This window comes from Prunus mume, linkage group LG1 (assembly GCF_029339155.1).
Source record: "Prunus mume cultivar Tortuosa linkage group LG1, ASM2933915v1, whole genome shotgun sequence".
In the NCBI taxonomy this organism is placed as follows: domain Eukaryota; kingdom Viridiplantae; phylum Streptophyta; class Magnoliopsida; order Rosales; family Rosaceae; genus Prunus; species Prunus mume.
This window is the reverse complement of record NC_142698.1, coordinates 11479367-11487040: the sequence shown is the minus strand read 5'-3', so window position 1 is coordinate 11487040 and position 7674 is coordinate 11479367. Positions and strand designations below refer to the sequence as shown.

General features: G+C 36.8%; 1 pseudogene across 1 annotated transcript; it reads left to right on the top strand.

The window, feature by feature from the left end:
* The first annotated feature begins 3644 nt into the window (after positions 1–3644).
* On the top strand, positions 3645–7335 carry LOC103336600 (U4/U6 small nuclear ribonucleoprotein Prp31 homolog; annotated as a pseudogene). Its single transcript, XR_016124960.1, has 9 exons — positions 3645–3899; positions 4163–4215; positions 4361–4426; positions 4579–4716; positions 5267–6158; positions 6232–6302; positions 6814–6916; positions 7071–7146; positions 7262–7335. The product of XR_016124960.1 is annotated as a U4/U6 small nuclear ribonucleoprotein Prp31 homolog (transcript).
* The last annotated feature ends 339 nt before the right edge of the window (positions 7336–7674 follow it).

Below are 7674 nucleotides of genomic sequence, written 5' to 3'. Positions count from 1 at the left end.
ATCAGTCCAAATATGCTAAAGAGCTGCTCCACAAAGCTGGAATGCAATCGTGTCGATCCTGCTCAACCCCATGTAAACCACATACACGGGTGTTAAAGATTCTGGTGAAGGGTTAAGATCCAACATTGTTTAGGAGCATTGTAGGGCTCTCCAATATTTGACTTTCACAGACCAGACCTTGCTTACTCTGTCAACTCTGTGTGTCAATACATGAATCAACCTACTGATCTTCATTGGCATTTGGTGAAAAGGATTCTCAGATATGTACAAGGTACTCTAGAATATGGCACAGTTCTGGTGATATGCATGCATGCTCGCATATAGTGATCCGGGTGACATCAACACTCGAAGGTCTACAACGAGGCTTTGTGATATTTTTAGGCAAAGCAATCCTATATCTTGGCGATCAAAAACAAGGCTCTGTTTCAAGAAGTTCTCTGAGGGTACAAAGCTCTGCCAATACTCTGCTGATTTGGCTTGGATTGACAGTTTTAAAGATTTTTGTATCGCGAATCCTCGATTGCATATTGTGATAATCATGCCTTTGGCTCACAGTTCAAATCGAGTATACCACTCCGAATTAAACACTTGGACATTGATTTCCATTTTGTAAGGGAGAGAGTGCGAGAAGAAGGTTTTTGGTTTATGTTTCAAGATGAACAACTTGTGATGTGTTTACAAAGGGTCTACATGGTCCTATCTTCTCACAGCATTGTGCTCATCTTAGGTTAAGAGAGTTACCTAAGTAGGGAAAATGTTAACTATGGTTAGTATTGTTCACTATGGTTAGTATGTTAACTTTGATTAGCAAGTCAGTAAGTTTGTTACAAGTCTGGTACTTAGTACGTGTATTTCAGTTAAGCCTATCTTATATAAGAGTGGGCTATGATTTGTAAAAGCAAGTCCTTTTTGTAATCAAAATACAGAAATTCTCAAGTCTTCCTCATTTCTCTTCTCTGAAACATCTGAAATTCTTCTTCTCTTTTCTTTCTATTAAACATGTTTGAGCCTAATTGAAATCCGGCCGGGTGAAGCACAACCTTTCCACACATTATTTGTTTTTGTTTTGTGTCCACATATTTATGTTTACTGTATATCTATCTGTGAGAGAGTTTGAAATTCATCATTCAATCAAGATCCTTGATGCTGAATGTAATATACGTTACCAGAGACTTGTTTCCCTCCCAAGAAAGTAAGTGTCACATAAATAAAATGGCTATTTTGAGCTTATGTTGTATTCTGAATGTAATTGTCCTACAACTGAACTTACTTAATGGAGGAAGCAATGTACTACCATTTGACATTGACCAATCTTCACAACCACAAGAAAGATGTATGCCTGTTCCAGCCGGGTATACCGTTTTATTTGTTGCTGTTAAAAATTTACATAGTATAACCGCCCATCTATAATTTAAAAATATTACTGTTTATAGCGTATAGCGGCGGCTATACTGTGAAAACTTTCTATTCAAAGGGTATACCGACCGGCTATACTGTTAAAATATTCTATTGATGGAGAAAAAAATTATTCATAGAGGACAGCCGCTCGGCTATACGGTCACAATTTTCTATTCAAATGGTATCACCGATCGGTTATACTGTTAAAATATTCTATTTGTAGAGTATAGCCACGCGCCTATACCGTAAAAATTTTATATTAGTACTGGGTATACTGTTAAAATATTCTATTTATACGGTATAGCCGAGCGGCTATACGTTTAAAATATTCTACTTCAAGTGTAATATTTTATTTAAAGGGTACCTGCAAGGAGTTGATCAATAGTCAGAACTTAGATCTGACCTGGCATTCTGGCAATGCAGATGTCTAATATTAATGGTAGATATTGGAACTTCATAAGGAGAATGAGAGGCCAAAGCTTGAGCCAGTTCTTTAATACTAGTAATGTTCAGGCTTGAAAAGCATTGTCTGAAATATTCAAGGACCGATATATCTTCTTTGAAGGAGTGATCTTTTTCAAAGAAGATGTAGTATTTGAGAATGAAGTAATTTCCAAGGTATGATCTAATAATACTCACTTTTTGGGGGGTTATTTATGTGTACACTTTCTTCTGGAAATGAATTACACACATGTAAAGGAGTAACGACGGGCAAGCACAACGCCTCCAAAGCCCTCTTAGCATGGTCAAGTGGAAGTTCAGTAATGACCTTGCTGCAGAAGAGAGTTCAGTAAATTTTCAGATCATCAACAACATGGTACTAGATTGATCACGCAACGTCAGAAGATGCAGAAGATATAGTTTACCTTAAGGCTTCAACTAGATGCAACGAGTCCTCAGCTAACCATCCATGAGAGATGAATTAATCACATCAACAACCAGGAAGTTGTCAGCCAAGGCCCAGACACATTAAATAGCAAGCCTGCTCGTGATTTAATAGTTCACATTGATCGATTTGGGTATATCTTTAGGTACGTATGATTAATATCTTGTTGTTATGCCCCTTATTTCTTTTTATTTTGTTGAGATGTGCTAAACATATGCTAGTACATATCAATTCAAGATATGTAAATCATGCAGAAGCTGTGGCAGATGCAAACCAAAGACTTTGGCCAATATCTAAAGCCATATTTGATCTGTAAGTGTTCCTGCATAATACATTCCTTGTTGAATATTACTTGTGGTGTAACAGATTTCCATACTCATATCTTAATCTCTTTTCCTTATTCTAATCCATGTTTTGAATGTTTCTGGTGAAGTCGTGTTTGGGACGTGCGGACAATGGAGTCTCTGTGCCGAGCATCCAAATACGCTGTGAGTTCAATCACTGATCCCCCTTCTTAAATGTTCATCTGAATTCATTAAAGCTACTATATAGGGTTTTTGCAAAATTTATACGGTGAATCCAGTGTGTTTAGCTATGTGATTCAATTGTGATATCTGTCTTTTTGCCCACGGCATCTTTTTTCGTCCTCAAAACTTTTCCTATTGCCTTATTTGATAAGAGGAAGAATTTGTATCAGTAGTGTTCTGTTTTCCTGTCGTTGGTGGTTCGGTGTGAGCCATTTGAATGTTTTGCTCTGGCAATGCTGTTTTATTCAAAACTTTTTGATCTTATCATTGTCCTTCTGGGAATGATGAAGTTAAAAGAATCTATCACTAGGCTTATTGCCACAATCACAAGAAGCTGTCTGATATAAGAAAGATGTGTGAGGCATGCGTGGTCTCAATTTAAAGACTCTAGCTGTACTATTAAAATATTCTACTTGCAGGGTAGCCATGCGGCTATACTATGGTTTAGACAGATTATACTTTTAAATATTCTATTCAAATAGTATAGCCGGGCGGCTATAACATTTAAATTGTTAAAACATTCTCTTGTGGCTGGCATTTCTCTTGTATTATTTTTACAAATTTATAAATAAACTCAATCTTAGACATGTATTTATAAAAAAATCTCAAGTACTATTTAAACATGGAAATACAGTCAAAATCAACCCCAAAGTCAACTTTTTGGGTGTGTTTATAAATGGATTTTGAGTGTGTGTAATGATGGGTTTTGAGTGTGTTTATATGTTTAAATAGTGCTTGAATTTTTTTATAATTTCAACCCCATTTTGGATGTTTCAGTGAAACCCCTATTATTTTCGACCCAGCGCAGCCCATCCCTCACAGCCCTTCTGCCCTATTATTTTCGACCCAGCAAAGCCCATTCCTCACAGCCCTTCTGCTGCGCGTCTAAGTTCACCCGCTTCTTTTCTCTTTCTTCTAATTTTCGTTCATCATCTTCTTCATCCAATCCTCTTCTGATTCTTATTATCTTCTGAACTTCTTCGGTAACTCATAGTCTCGTCCCAGCGGCCCATCCCTTTCTTATTTTTCGTTTTCACATCCAAGTTCATACCCCAGTTTGTTTTTCTTAATCGGCTCTACTTCCTCAGGTATGTCTAATTTAGGGTTTAATTTCTGAATTTTCTTTACGGTATGTTTTTTCATATCTTCTTTCTTTCACAATTCATTTTCTGATTTGATTTTTATTTAAAAATTGAGAATTTGGGTCTGGTGTGCCTTCTGTTTGCTAGAACTCTGTTTTTCTTTTTCAAATAAAAGAATTTTCGAGCTATAAATATGATTACTAAATTGGGTTTTCTGCGTAGTTTAATTTCTGCATAAAGATTCTGAATTTCTGAGTTTTAATTTTCAGTTTTATCAGGCACCAACTGTTGGAAGCTCACGCCGCTTGAACCTGAAAGGATGGTGAGTTATTTATTTGCTTTTGTATTCCTTGCTAAGCTTTATTGGTTTCTGAGATGCACTAAAATCTACTTTCTTAGTTTAATGATGCTGTAACAAATTTAGGAGCAAGCTACGTAATTTTGACATTCCTCTGGGGTAATTGCAGGCGACTCTTGCTGATTCATTTCTTGCAGACCTTGATGAACTATCTGACAATGAAGCTGATGTTATTGTGAGTATATTTTTCCTTAAATCATGACGACCAGCTTTTACAAAGCTAGTAAATGAGATGTTAAAAATTCATTTCTATATCAAATTCTCAATCTCTGCAGTATAAGTACTTACTTCTTTTTTTTTTTTTTTTTTTTTTTTTTCTTTTCGCAGGTTGAAGATGATGCTGATGCTGGAAACATGGAAGAAGATATTGATGGGGACTTGGCAGACTTGGAAACGCTTAATTACGATGATCTGGATAGTGTTTCAAAATTGCAGAAAACGCAAAGATATACTGATATAATGCAGGTTTGTTATAATAGGAATGTCCCGATTTTCTTCATGGAGTACTTTCTAGTATTGAAATCTTTATATTATTTTGTGCTCAAACATTATCTTTTGACTTCTTTACTGTATTTATATATTCTTAATGCTTATCCTTTTCTTTGATGTATTAGCATTTAGGATGACTGCTGTTGCAGTTAACGTGTTTTTTGGTTGGGGTGGGGGTTTTAACTTTATGGACATGGCTTTTTAAACATGTATTGTGTGCCCTGTTTGATTAAGATTTTGGTTTTGGTTTTTTAAATAAAGACAGGAGTAGGTTAAAAAATATAATTTATAGAAGAAATACAAGAGAGGTAAGGAAGAGAAGAGTGAGAGTAGATCAAATTGAAACTAAAAACCATTCAACATTGAAACTAATTTTGGTGTTTATTTTAAAAGTACTTATATGTGTTCTTCCTTTGTGGTTCAGTACTGTTCTATGTTCCCCCTGCCCCATCTTCTTTTTCCATTTTTATTACTGGAATGTGCTTAATGACATGTATGTAAATGGAATACGGTGTTTAAATTGTAGAAAGTGGAAGAGGCTTTGGAGAAGGGTTCTGATATGTCAAGTCATGGAATAGTTTTAGAAGATGATCCAGAATACCAGCTGATTGTGGACTGTAATGCTTTGTCCGTTGACATTGAGAATGAAATTGTAATCATCCACAATTTTATTCGTGATAAGTATCGCCCAAAGTTTCCAGAGCTTGAATCACTTGTGCATCATCCGATTGATTACGCTCGAGTTGTTAAGAAAATTGGGAATGAAATGGATGTAACCCTTGTTGATCTGGAGGGGCTTTTACCTTCCGCAATTATTATGGTTGTGTCAGTTACAGCATCAACTACAAGTGGCAAGCCGCTTCCAGAGGAAGTCCTTACGAAAACAAATGAGGCATGCGATCGAGCCCTTGCTCTTGATTCATCAAAGAAGAAGGTTCTTGATTTCGTTGAAAGTAGAATGGGCTTTATTGCACCAAATCTTTCTGCTATAGTTGGGAGTGCTGTTGCGGCGAAACTAATGGGGACAGCTGGCGGTCTTGTATCCTTAGCTAAGATGCCTGCTTGTAATGTTCAGCTTCTTGGTGCTAAGAGAAAAAACCTTGCTGGGTTTTCCACTGCAACATCACAATTTCGTGTTGGTTATGTTGAGCAGACAGAAATATTTCAAACTACACCCCCTTCTTTGAGGATGCGTGCTTGCCGACTCTTGGCTGCAAAATCAACACTTGCAGCACGGGTGGATTCAACGAGAGGAGATCCATCTGGAAACACTGGAAGGGCATTCGGGAGGAGATACGTAAGAAAATTGAGAAATGGCAGGAGCCTCCTCCTGCAAAACAACCTAAACCACTTCCAGTTCCAGATTCTGAACCTAAGAAGAAGAGAGGTGGTCGTCGGCTAAGGAAGATGAAGGAAAGGTAGTGCAGTGTTTCTACTATTTTACCTTTGTTTAGTAATTGTTGATTCATATACTGATATTTACTTTTACAGATATGCGATAACGGACATGAGGAAGCTGGCAAATAGGATGCAATTTGGTATACCTGAAGAGAGTTCCTTAGGTATTTTTCTGTCTTCTGTTAGTAAATTTAATTTGTAGATTTTCTTATGTTGCCTGTTTATTTTATAGATCTGTGTTGAGTCACTATGGCCTGTTGAGTGATCATTATTAATTTTCCAATTATACAGAGAAAAAGAATTTGGGCATCCTGAGATCTTTTCTTTTTTTATCCTTAATGCACAGGTCCAATATGCATGTCTTATATTGAAGGGTTTTGTTTTTTGGGGTCAAAACTTGTGGTCAGAGGGTGCACCTTATCTCTAATTTTGATTTATATCCCAATAAGAAAAGGAAAAAATTGAATATTTTGCGCTGCATATTGTGAAGTTCTACAGGAGACAGGAAGTTTCCAATAACACTTACATTTTTACACTTCCTACAATGAGGATCTCAATTTTCCATTGTAGTGGGGTTCCCATTTACATGAATGGTTGGGATCTGTGCAATTGCATGGAATATGTTTACCATTTACATTCTTAATTAAACTCATGTTTTGTCTTCCTTGATAATAGGTGATGGACTGGGTGAAGGTTATGGAATGCTTGGTCAAGCTGGGAGTGGCAAGCTGCGTGTATCAATGGGTCAGAGCAAACTTGCTGCCAAAGTCGCTAAGAAGTACGCTTTTCCTTGCTGGTTTTAATTATTGTCTTCTTTTATGGCCCAGTGATTTAATATGGATTGTCATTTGTGTTTCTGTGCTGATTTATTTGTCTAAAAGTATGAGATAATGATCCTTGACCTGATATCATGAGCTGCATATTATTTTCAGGTTCAAGGAGAAGAATTATGGAAGCAGTGGTGCTACATCTGGACTCACTTCAAGTTTAGCATTTACGCCTGTGCAGGTAACTTCACTTCTTACCTTACACTTGAAAAACCTCTCATATTCGCAAATGCATTGGTTTCCAAGCTAGTGACATAGAAACCTACTTCTTACCTTTGGAAAATTCTTACCTACAGGGGATCGAGCTCTCAAATCCACAGGCTCATGCACACCAGCTCGGCGGTGGAACTCAAAGCACCTACTTCTCTGAAACGGGAACATTTTCAAAAATCAAGAGGATCTGACCTATACAGGAAATTTTTTCTTATATTCATGAGATTTTGCCAGTTGGCAATGCCATGGATGACCTGAGTCTGAATGTGTAAATGATTTTACTAGATGAAGTATTACATCGCCGTATTATCTCATGCTTCAGAGACCAAACTGTTCCCGATGTACTAATTCGAGCTGAGACGTGTGCTCTTGGGAATAACTAAACTGATACCTTCTACACTACTTTCTTGTGCATGACAAAGTTCTTGGATTAACGGGTAACATTTAGCAGAACAATGTTTTATTCATATTTCAGACTGCAATAATCAAAAATTAG